General features: G+C 35.6%; 4 non-coding genes across 4 annotated transcripts; all 4 read right to left on the bottom strand.

Annotated features, from left to right (window-relative positions):
• Window positions 1-2,089: 2,089 nt before the first annotated feature.
• On the bottom strand, window positions 2,090-2,254 carry LOC135764303 (U1 spliceosomal RNA). The gene has a single exon (XR_010539858.1). It is a non-coding gene; the product is annotated as a U1 spliceosomal RNA (small nuclear RNA).
• Window positions 2,255-3,039: 785 nt separating this feature from the next.
• On the bottom strand, window positions 3,040-3,230 carry LOC135764446 (U2 spliceosomal RNA). Its single transcript, XR_010539994.1, has one exon. It is a non-coding gene; the product is annotated as a U2 spliceosomal RNA (small nuclear RNA).
• A 5,678-nt stretch (window positions 3,231-8,908) lies between these two features.
• Window positions 8,909-9,073, bottom strand: LOC135764305 (U1 spliceosomal RNA). The gene has a single exon (XR_010539860.1). It is a non-coding gene; the product is annotated as a U1 spliceosomal RNA (small nuclear RNA).
• Window positions 9,074-9,858: 785 nt separating this feature from the next.
• On the bottom strand, window positions 9,859-10,049 carry LOC135764448 (U2 spliceosomal RNA). The gene has a single exon (XR_010539996.1). It is a non-coding gene; the product is annotated as a U2 spliceosomal RNA (small nuclear RNA).
• Window positions 10,050-12,499: the final 2,450 nt, after the last annotated feature.

The following is a 12,499-nucleotide window of genomic DNA, read 5'->3' on the forward strand; positions in this document are numbered from 1 at the left end:
TTAGAGAAACTTGTTCATGCTTTCATCACCAGCAGGGCCGATTATTGCAATGGTCAATGGATTTAAAAAGTACTGTTTCTTGTTTAAAAACCACTTCATGGCTACAATACATGACAGATATGCTAATCGAATATGAAACCGATTACTCGGATCAATAGGATCAGGTCATTTAGAAAAAACAAGGGTTCACTCAAAACAAGGTGCCTCAGCATTCAGTTATTATCAGCTTTCAGAAGAGATCAGATGTGCTTCAACAGTAGACACTTTTAAATCTAGATTAAAAACACATCAGTTTAACTTTGCATTTACTGAATGATTTAAAACAGTACGAATAAAACAGTACAAAAGAATAAAACAGTATGAACCTTACCTGTTATAAAGGGAATGAAGCTTACGGTATGGTGCTTACCTGCAGAAATAAATAAAGTACAATAAGAACACACAGAACTTCAATTTTCAAAATTATTTTAACATTAAATGATGATTATTTTACTGGTTTACCTGTTTGTGATTACCACAGGATCCCGTCACCTGGCTGCGGTCTTCATTTGGTGAACGGTTCTTCACTCATAATTGACCTATACAAGAAATAGAGAAGAATAATAAGCAATTCTGCTTTTACATGTAGATGTGTGCCCCAAGAACACAGACACACCGGCTCCAAAAAGTTTAAACAGTACACATTTCTGTTATTTTAATGTGGCAAATGTGTCAGCTTTAAAAGAAGCATACATTACCTTTTAAAGAGGAAATACCTTTTGCATGAAATACCTTTACTCCCAGCATAAGCAAGCAATTTTCAAAATGCTTTTAAAAGTAAATAGTGATTATTTTACTTGTTTACCTGTTTGTGATTACCATGTAATCCTGTCACCATCATTTTTAAGCTTGTAAAGCAAATAATGAAATATTGACTTAGTAGGAAAAAATATTTTGGAAGTATCGTGATAAATGATGAAGAAAATATTTTGCAAAGTGATGGTTAGCACACGGTTGATGGTACCTATTAAATTCCATCATATTTTTTTATTCCTACTATGGAAGTCAATGGTGACTATCTGCTGTGGGTTTACCATCATTCCTCAAAATACCTTCTTTTGTGTTACTCAGAAAAAAACTAATCCTCGTGTTGTTGTAAGCCTGTATGCATGAGTAAATGATGACAGAATTATCATCATAAATTGAAATATCCCTTTAAACTGTATTTCCCCCCTTAAACCTAAACTTATTTTCCTACAGCAAGTCATTTAGGTAATCAAGAAAATACTTTACCCGTTGTCTTTGTGAGTTAAACAAATACAGCTACGCTTCCAGGTCTGTCGACGTTGCTGTGGTTTTTCGACAGCTGTAGTATGAAGGGTAGCGAATGAATGAATACATTGCAAAAAATCATTTCTTACTTGTTATTTCGAACTGTTTTAACTATACAAATATCTAGAAAGTCTTAAAATAAGATGCATTTTTTGATGAGCAAAATGCCCTAAGAAAATAAACCTAGCCTTTAGGGAGAAAAAACTCAGAATTTGGGCTTAAAACAAGCAAATAAATCTGCCAAAGGGGTAAGAAACAAATCTAGATATAAACACTTAATTCAAGAAAAATTGTCGTAGCCCATTGGCAGATTTGTTGGCTTGTTTAATGTACATGCATGTACAATATTTCAATTTGTCTTGTATTTATTAGCATTTTGTATTGCCCAACGCTGTCTAGGTTGTTTAACTGTTGTCATTTTCTTATAAAAGCCTTTATAATTTATTAGTTTGGATGATTGCCATTCCCGAGAACCTCTTATATTGGAAGTAAAAGAATCATCTAAGCATTATTTTGTGCTCTTAGACATGTAGCCGTTTGATTGTGGTTCTATTTAATGGCTAGTCTATTCGTTTGGAATGGTCAAACGGCTATTAGATTTTCACTGACAGCCCAAATTAAGCCTTGTTTTAGCCTAGACACTTATTCGCTGTCTATTAAAAGTTATGTAGTCGTTGAATAGCCGCTTTTTTGATGACTAATGTATTCTTGGGCCGTGGTTAGACGTCTCTTGGATTTTACGTAAAACGACAAGCGAATCTATTTTTAACACAAAGGTCAGGGGAGAGCGCGAACGCAGTCCCCCACTATCAGAAATTTTGCAGTCGAGATTCCCACATTTGGGGAATTCGCAAAGGGTCAGCCCAACCGGAGTGCAATGGCTGAGCCTCGCCCTGGGTGAACCACCTTCATGATCATGGTGTCTCCCCTGCCAGGTAAGTATGAGCGACACCCTTTGAGGCCAGACGGCCGCATCTTCCTGTGACCGATCACATCGACGGCGCCCCCGGAGGCCGTCCGACTAACATTTCATTTACTGTGTGTGACCAGGTGGAAAGCGCACGAAGCCACGTCTGAGACCAAACATTCTTCGAGATCTACCCTGTTTTTATTCCGTTTCCAGCCCGGTTGAACCGTGTAGAGTGAAATATGTGAAACAATTTAAATCAAATGGATTTAAATTGCGCATTCAAATATATGGTTTCGTTATTACAAAGTAACTTTACGTGGAATAGAAACAAAAAAAAATGTACAGAGCAATCAAGAAACAACGAAAGCATAGCAATTTTAGAACGTGGATAAATAAAAACACAGGGCTCAATGACTTACCCGTTGTCGTTGTGAGTTAAACAAGTACAGCTATGCTTCCAGGTCTGTCGACGTTGCTGTGGTTTTTCGACAGCTGTAGTATGAAGGGTAGTGAAAAAAGTTTTCAGGTGTTTTTAACATTCCAATCGGTCTCGTTCGCTTTTGTTGCGCCTTCAGCTGTGTCGAGGATGTTTAATTCGTCCTCGTATCACCTCCGCAAACTTGTAAAGAAATTAATTAAATACATTACAAAAACATTTCTTTATCAGCGTGTTCATTTCCACGCAAGCTTTTCGTTAAACCAATAAAGCCAACGAAATCACAGCAATTTTAAAACACACGGATTAGAAAAAACACCGTCATTCACGCACAAAAGAAGCAAATTCTTTTTTTTATACTTGACTTATTTATCCCCGAGATGGGGAGCGCACCATTCATGGAAACACTGCAATACCATGTTGATGCATGGAGTGGAAGGAGCAAGCTCCGCTTCCATTTCCGAAGGTCAAAAATCCATTTAACATATAGTCCCCGGATAGGAGACGTATCAGACATTAAACTGATAAGAACAGATACTACACTTGATCTTAGCCAAAAGGCCGAGAAGCGATACCGGAATAGACGCAGCCAAAGGGGGAGCCGGCGAAGGCGCTGGCTTTTGGGGTGGAGGCTAGCGGGCATTTAACTCTATACGTTCTCATTGTATAACCCAGAGGTAGAACGTTGAGCTAGCAAATCAGAAGTTCATGTTTTAATGCAGGATCTGATCCACGCTCATGAGAGAGAGAGAGAGAGAGAGAGAGAGATAGAGAGAATTTAGAATTTTCAAAAAACCTTTATTACAAATTAAAACATTTTCATAACCTCAAATCAGAAAAAACAAAGAAAAAAATATATATAGTAACGGAAATAACAAAAAAATAAGCCAACATAGGAGCAAAGAACAAATCATCTTCAATAACCAGACACAGAGCTCCTCCATAATACCAAATCAATTCAAAAGAAAGAAGATCATTCATTGCTTTAAAGTATCTAAAACCAATAAGGATTCTAGATTTAACTTATTTTAAAAACTGCTAATGTATCATGGCTTCCGGGTCTGTCAACGTTGCTGTGGTTTTTCGACAGCTGTAATATGAAGGGTAGAGTGAAAAAAATATTTAAGTGTTTTGAACATCCCAATTTGTTCGTTTACTTAGTATTTTCTTAATGTTTTCGAGTTAAAAAATAATTCTTAAATCGAGATACATTTACTTAATAAGCAAAGTGGCTTAGAATTTAAGTCTTGTTTACTGAAATAAATTCTAAAATGTAATAGGTTAAGGCTTAAAACAAGTAAAAATATCTGCCAGTGGGGTAAGAAAAATAAACCTAAATTGAGTTTATTATTGAATTAAGTTGAAACTAGAATTAAGTTTATTTTTCTTACCCCGCTGGCAGATATTTTTTATTTGTTTTAAATATAAACCTGTTGATTTTTATAATTTATTTCAATTATTTTACAAAGTATGCGATCTGATTTTTTTAATCGCGGTGTTTCTTTTATTCCTCGTTTCTTTTCCGTGCATTTGCTTTATTTATTTATTTTTGCTTGTTGCATTTAAATGCACATTTGATTTGTTGCCACATTATTATGTGTTAATGTATTTTTTAACATGTTTATCAACAAAAAGTGCGTTATTATAATTAATTATATAGCTGTGAAATATATACAAGAATTCCCAGCAAAAACAAAACGTTTTTATAACAATTTTCTATTACAATACATAATATCTTAAGCCACTTTGCTTACCAAGTAAATGTATCTCCATTTAAGCATTGTCAGATATTCACTAGAAAACAAGACAAAAACAGTAAGTAAGATATTAATTTACTTTTTTCTTTCAAACATAAATTTACAGACGGCTGGAAATTTTTAATAAAATAACTAGACATACCTATTCGGGTCTGCTCCCGTTTGCTGTGATGACGGGGGACTTAGTCCAAAGCACATTTTGAGGAATACTTACACATTTTACTTCTCATTTCTTTGAAATTAATTATGCATACACTATGGATTAAAAATGTCCCGACTGCGAACCTGATAAAACCCAGGTAAAAAGCAAATACAAATAAACCATTTTGATTTAGCAAAAGTTTACAAATAAATGCACTCCTTGCACACAACAAGCACGTCTAGTTACCATTCATATTTTGCGTGATTTAAGTTTCGTCGCATACATTTTGGAAGGCACACGATAAAAACAAAATAAGGCTTTTAATGTATGCCGACCTCATTCTCCGTTGAGGGCTTATCAATCATAATAAACGCTGTTAACTCTTCTCATTGAATGGTCTAAATCCAATGCTGGTAAAGAAATCAAATGTGCATTTAAACGCAACAAGCAAGCCGTAAAGCAATGGATGCAGGCAAACAAACGAGGAATAGCACATACACCACGATTAGATCATCGGGTCGCATACTTTGGAATTAATAAGAAATAATTATTCAGTCTAAAGAAATAAGAAGTAAAATGTCTAAGTATTTCTCCAAATGTGCACACTCATTACAATAAACGGGAGCAGACACGAATAGTTATGTATGTCTCGTTATTTTATTTAAAATTGATAAGCTGTCTAACATATGATATATTTTGATAATACGAAATGCTAAAAAAATAATATAACACCAATCGACAATATCTGTTATTGTTATTTTTACAAGTAAATTCATGTGTAGGAGAAAACAAAGCAGCTGTCAGTCCATACTATATTGAGTGGCCATCGTAGTGGTGCAACCTGAACGATGTTTTCCCTACTTCCGGTCAAAGCCGCCATTTTGTGAAATAGGCATATAGGTGACGCTGGAGCACGCGGCCATTGTCTCTGTTCAACAAAACAAGTATATATATACACATACGCATATTTTTCCTCAATCAATCACCGAATACAAGGTGCAATTCGATGCCAACTGACCCTTCTCTCTGGTTTCATGTTTGTAAGGAAAATTAAGGGGGAAATTACGATAGCATTTCAGCCAAACATTCATTCGTGCCACGCTGCTTTTCTTTGAACGAAAAAAAACCCTCTGCTCCCCCTACACAATTTCTTCTCCTGTTATTTTATGCTTAAAACAAGCAAATAAATCTGACTACAGGGTAAGAAAAAATTCGTGAACTTTTCCCATAAACACTTAATTCAAGAAAAATTGTCCCACCCCACTGGCCATTTTTTATCCACAATACACATTCGATGTCTGCAGGCACCATTGTCTTTGTTCAACGCAAACAATTCTGTTGCGTTTTTCTTTGAACGAAGTGCTCCGCCTAGATAATTTGACCCATATTCACATGGGTTTGTTTCTCGTTTTTTTTTCTTTGAGAACAATCTATATAGCGCCTTCCACAATCGTTTTGGTGTTAGCTTTACGTAAAATAGAAACACAGAAAAGTACTGAGCGATGGAGAGACCACGAACGCGGAACGTATTATGGACCACGGACTGGCAAACAAACTGGCAACCACGCACTAAAGAAGCAAACTCTGATTTTAAACTCACCTTATTTGTCCCCGGAAAGCGCCAGAGTCGATGCACGGAGTGGACGGAACAAGCCTCGCTTCCATAGCCGAAGGTCAAAAATCCATTTAAACGTGTAGTCCCCGGTGTCCACTCGATCTTACCCAAAAAGCCGAGAAGCGATACCGCAATGGCATCCGGAGAAGGCGCTGGCTGTCGGGATGGAGGTTAGCGGGTCAGAGGTCCGGCACTGAAGGTCTGCGTTCATTATTCACCGTGTGCATTTCACTCTATATCCACTTTCTAATGTATAGCACTTGATAAGGATTAACAGTTTAAAAACAGAAATGCAAGACATCAGAAAATACATTTATTTTTTACTTTCATAACATGAGAGGTGTCATACAATAACAAATATGAGCTTTAAAATCACATTCCTAAGTTAAAAATATACATAAAAATAGATATATGGATCATTACACAAATCACTACTCAAAGGACCTATGTTAAATAACTGCTTCAATATTAATTAACAATAACATTTGGCCAAGGCAGTCCTTGTAAATAGACATATAAATAGACAAATAAAATCATGACATATATGCCGTAGAGCCTGAGATAGAGAAAAATAATAAGGAATTCTGCTTTTACTACCATCTCAGAAATATTGCCAGAATTAGAGGTTTTGTCTCAAGACAGGACTTAGAGAAACTTGTTCATGCTTTCATCACCAGCAGGGCCGATTATTGCAATGGTCAATGGATTTAAAAAGTACTGTTTCTTGTTTAAAAACCACTTCATGGCTACAATACATGACAGATATGCTAATCGAATATGAAACCGATTACTCGGATCAATAGGATCAGGTCATTTAGAAAAAACAAGGGTTCACTCAAAACAAGGTGCCTCAGCATTCAGTTATTATCAGCTTTCAGAAGAGATCAGATGTGCTTCAACAGTAGACACTTTTAAATCTAGATTAAAAACACATCAGTTTAACTTTGCATTTACTGAATGATTTAAAACAGTACGAATAAAACAGTACAAAAGAATAAAACAGTATGAACCTTACCTGTTATAAAGGGAATGAAGCTTACGGTATGGTGCTTACCTGCAGAAATAAATAAAGTACAATAAGAACACACAGAACTTCAATTTTCAAAATTATTTTAACATTAAATGATTATTATTTTACTGGTTTACCTGTTTGTGATTACCACAGGATCCCGTCACCTGGCTGCGGTCTTCATTTGGTGAACGGTTCTTCACTCATAATTGACCTATACAAGAAATAGAGAAGAATAATAAGCAATTCTGCTTTTACATGTAGATGTGTGCCCCAAGAACACAGACACACCGGCTCCAAAAAGTTTAAACAGTACACATTTCTGTTATTTTAATGTGGCAAATGTGTCAGCTTTAAAAGAAGCATACATTACCTTTTAAAGAGGAAATAAATACCTTTTGCATGAAATACCTTTACTCCCAGCATAAGCAAGCAATTTTCAAAATGCTTTTAAAAGTAAATAGTGATTATTTTACTTGTTTACCTGTTTGTGATTACCATGGAATCCTGTCACCATCATTTTTAAGCTTGTAAAGCAAATAATGAAATATTGACTTAGTAGGAAAAAATATTTTGGAAGTATCGTGATAAATGATGAAGAAAATATTTTGCAAAGTGATGGTTAGCACACGGTTGATGGTACCTATTAAATTCCATCATATTTTTTTATTCCTACTATGGAAGTCAATGGTGACTATCTGCTGTGGGTTTCCATCATTCCTCAAAATACCTTCTTTTGTGTTACTCAGAAAAAAACTAATCCTCGTGTTGTTGTAAGCCTGTATGCATGAGTAAATGATGACAGAATTATCATCATAAATTGAAATATCCCTTTAAACTGTATTTCCCCCCTTAAACCTAAACTTATTTTCCTACAGCAAGTCATTTAGGTAATCAAGAAAATACTTTACCCGTTGTCTTTGTGAGTTAAACAAATACAGCTACGCTTCCAGGTCTGTCGACGTTGCTGTGGTTTTTCGACAGCTGTAGTATGAAGGGTAGCGAATGAATGAATACATTGCAAAAAATCATTTCTTACTTGTTATTTCGAACTGTTTTAACTATACAAATATCTAGAAAGTCTTAAAATAAGATGCATTTTTTGATGAGCAAAATGCCCTAAGAAAATAAACCTAGCCTTTAGGGAGAAAAAACTCAGAATTTGGGCTTAAAACAAGCAAATAAATCTGCCAAAGGGGTAAGAAACAAATCTAGATATAAACACTTAATTCAAGAAAAATTGTCGTAGCCCATTGGCAGATTTGTTGGCTTGTTTAATGTACATGCATGTACAATATTTCAATTTGTCTTGTATTTATTAGCATTTTGTATTGCCCAACGCTGTCTAGGTTGTTTAACTGTTGTCATTTTCTTATAAAAGCCTTTATAATTTATTAGTTTGGATGATTGCCATTCCCGAGAACCTCTTATATTGGAAGTAAAAGAATCATCTAAGCATTATTTTGTGCTCTTAGACATGTAGCCGTTTGATTGTGGTTCTATTTAATGGCTAGTCTATTCGTTTGGAATGGTCAAACGGCTATTAGATTTTCACTGACAGCCCAAATTAAGCCTTGTTCTAGCCTAGACACTTATTCGCTGTCTATTAAAAGTTATGTAGTCGTTGAATAGCCGCTTTTTTGATGACTAATGTATTCTTGGGCCGTGGTTAGACGTCTCTTGGATTTTACGTAAAACGACAAGCGAATCTATTTTTAACACAAAGGTCAGGGGAGAGCGCGAACGCAGTCCCCCACTATCAGAAATTTTGCAGTCGAGATTCCCACATTTGGGGAATTCGCAAAGGGTCAGCCCAACCGGAGTGCAATGGCTGAGCCTCGCCCTGGGTGAACCACCTTCATGATCATGGTGTCTCCCCTGCCAGGTAAGTATGAGCGACACCCTTTGAGGCCAGACGGCCGCATCTTCCTGTGACCGATCACATCGACGGCGCCCCCGGAGGCCGTCCGACTAACATTTCATTTACTGTGTGTGACCAGGTGGAAAGCGCACGAAGCCACGTCTGAGACCAAACATTCTTCGAGATCTACCCTGTTTTTATTCCGTTTCCAGCCCGGTTGAACCGTGTAGAGTGAAATATGTGAAACAATTTAAATCAAATGGATTTAAATTGCGCATTCAAATATATGGTTTCGTTATTACAAAGTAACTTTACGTGGAATAGAAACAAAAAAAAATGTACAGAGCAATCAAGAAACAACGAAAGCATAGCAATTTTAGAACGTGGATAAATAAAAACACAGGGCTCAATGACTTACCCGTTGTCGTTGTGAGTTAAACAAGTACAGCTATGCTTCCAGGTCTGTCGACGTTGCTGTGGTTTTTCGACAGCTGTAGTATGAAGGGTAGTGAAAAAAGTTTTCAGGTGTTTTTAACATTCCAATCGGTCTCGTTCGCTTTTGTTGCGCCTTCAGCTGTGTCGAGGATGTTTAATTCGTCCTCGTATCACCTCCGCAAACTTGTAAAGAAATTAATTAAATACATTACAAAAACATTTCTTTATCAGCGTGTTCATTTCCACGCAAGCTTTTCGTTAAACCAATAAAGCCAACGAAATCACAGCAATTTTAAAACACACGGATTAGAAAAAACACCGTCATTCACGCACAAAAGAAGCAAATTCTTTTTTTTATACTTGACTTATTTATCCCCGAGATGGGGAGCGCACCATTCATGGAAACACTGCAATACCATGTTGATGCATGGAGTGGAAGGAGCAAGCTCCGCTTCCATTTCCGAAGGTCAAAAATCCATTTAACATATAGTCCCCGGATAGGAGACGTATCAGACATTAAACTGATAAGAACAGATACTACACTTGATCTTAGCCAAAAGGCCGAGAAGCGATACCGGAATAGACGCAGCCAAAGGGGGAGCCGGCGAAGGCGCTGGCTTTTGGGGTGGAGGCTAGCGGGCATTTAACTCTATACGTTCTCATTGTATAACCCAGAGGTAGAACGTTGAGCTAGCAAATCAGAAGTTCATGTTTTAATGCAGGATCTGATCCACGCTCATGAGAGAGAGAGAGAGAGAGAGAGAGAGATAGAGAGAATTTAGAATTTTCAAAAAACCTTTATTACAAATTAAAACATTTTCATAACCTCAAATCAGAAAAAACAAAGAAAAAAATATATATAGTAACGGAAATAACAAAAAAATAAGCCAACATAGGAGCAAAGAACAAATCATCTTCAATAACCAGACACAGAGCTCCTCCATAATACCAAATCAATTCAAAAGAAAGAAGATCATTCATTGCTTTAAAGTATCTAAAACCAATAAGGATTCTAGATTTAACTTATTTTAAAAACTGCTAATGTATCATGGCTTCCGGGTCTGTCAACGTTGCTGTGGTTTTTCGACAGCTGTAATATGAAGGGTAGAGTGAAAAAAATATTTAAGTGTTTTGAACATCCCAATTTGTTCGTTTACTTAGTATTTTCTTAATGTTTTCGAGTTAAAAAATAATTCTTAAATCGAGATACATTTACTTAATAAGCAAAGTGGCTTAGAATTTAAGTCTTGTTTACTGAAATAAATTCTAAAATGTAATAGGTTAAGGCTTAAAACAAGTAAAAATATCTGCCAGTGGGGTAAGAAAAATAAACCTAAATTGAGTTTATTATTGAATTAAGTTGAAACTAGAATTAAGTTTATTTTTCTTACCCCGCTGGCAGATATTTTTTATTTGTTTTAAATATAAACCTGTTGATTTTTATAATTTATTTCAATTATTTTACAAAGTATGCGATCTGATTTTTTTAATCGCGGTGTTTCTTTTATTCCTCGTTTCTTTTCCGTGCATTTGCTTTATTTATTTATTTTTGCTTGTTGCATTTAAATGCACATTTGATTTGTTGCCACATTATTATGTGTTAATGTATTTTTTAACATGTTTATCAACAAAAAGTGCGTTATTATAATTAATTATATAGCTGTGAAATATATACAAGAATTCCCAGCAAAAACAAAACGTTTTTATAACAATTTTCTATTACAATACATAATATCTTAAGCCACTTTGCTTACCAAGTAAATGTATCTCCATTTAAGCATTGTCAGATATTCACTAGAAAACAAGACAAAAACAGTAAGTAAGATATTAATTTACTTTTTTCTTTCAAACATAAATTTACAGACGGCTGGAAATTTTTAATAAAATAACTAGACATACCTATTCGGGTCTGCTCCCGTTTGCTGTGATGACGGGGGACTTAGTCCAAAGCACATTTTGAGGAATACTTACACATTTTACTTCTCATTTCTTTGAAATTAATTATGCATACACTATGGATTAAAAATGTCCCGACTGCGAACCTGATAAAACCCAGGTAAAAAGCAAATACAAATAAACCATTTTGATTTAGCAAAAGTTTACAAATAAATGCACTCCTTGCACACAACAAGCACGTCTAGTTACCATTCATATTTTGCGTGATTTAAGTTTCGTCGCATACATTTTGGAAGGCACACGATAAAAACAAAATAAGGCTTTTAATGTATGCCGACCTCATTCTCCGTTGAGGGCTTATCAATCATAATAAACGCTGTTAACTCTTCTCATTGAATGGTCTAAATCCAATGCTGGTAAAGAAATCAAATGTGCATTTAAACGCAACAAGCAAGCCGTAAAGCAATGGATGCAGGCAAACAAACGAGGAATAGCACATACACCACGATTAGATCATCGGGTCGCATACTTTGGAATTAATAAGAAATAATTATTCAGTCTAAAGAAATAAGAAGTAAAATGTCTAAGTATTTCTCCAAATGTGCACACTCATTACAATAAACGGGAGCAGACACGAATAGTTATGTATGTCTCGTTATTTTATTTAAAATTGATAAGCTGTCTAACATATGATATATTTTGATAATACGAAATGCTAAAAAAATAATATAACACCAATCGACAATATCTGTTATTGTTATTTTTACAAGTAAATTCATGTGTAGGAGAAAACAAAGCAGCTGTCAGTCCATACTATATTGAGTGGCCATCGTAGTGGTGCAACCTGAACGATGTTTTCCCTACTTCCGGTCAAAGCCGCCATTTTGTGAAATAGGCATATAGGTGACGCTGGAGCACGCGGCCATTGTCTCTGTTCAACAAAACAAGTATATATATACACATACGCATATTTTTCCTCAATCAATCACCGAATACAAGGTGCAATTCGATGCCAACTGACCCTTCTCTCTGGTTTCATGTTTGTAAGGAAAATTAAGGGGGAAATTACGATAGCATTTCAGCCAAACATTCATTCGTGCCACGCTGCTTTTCTTTGAACGAAAAAA

Source organism: Paramisgurnus dabryanus, chromosome 9 (genome assembly GCF_030506205.2).
Source record: "Paramisgurnus dabryanus chromosome 9, PD_genome_1.1, whole genome shotgun sequence".
NCBI classification, from domain to species: Eukaryota; Metazoa; Chordata; class Actinopteri; order Cypriniformes; family Cobitidae; genus Paramisgurnus; species Paramisgurnus dabryanus.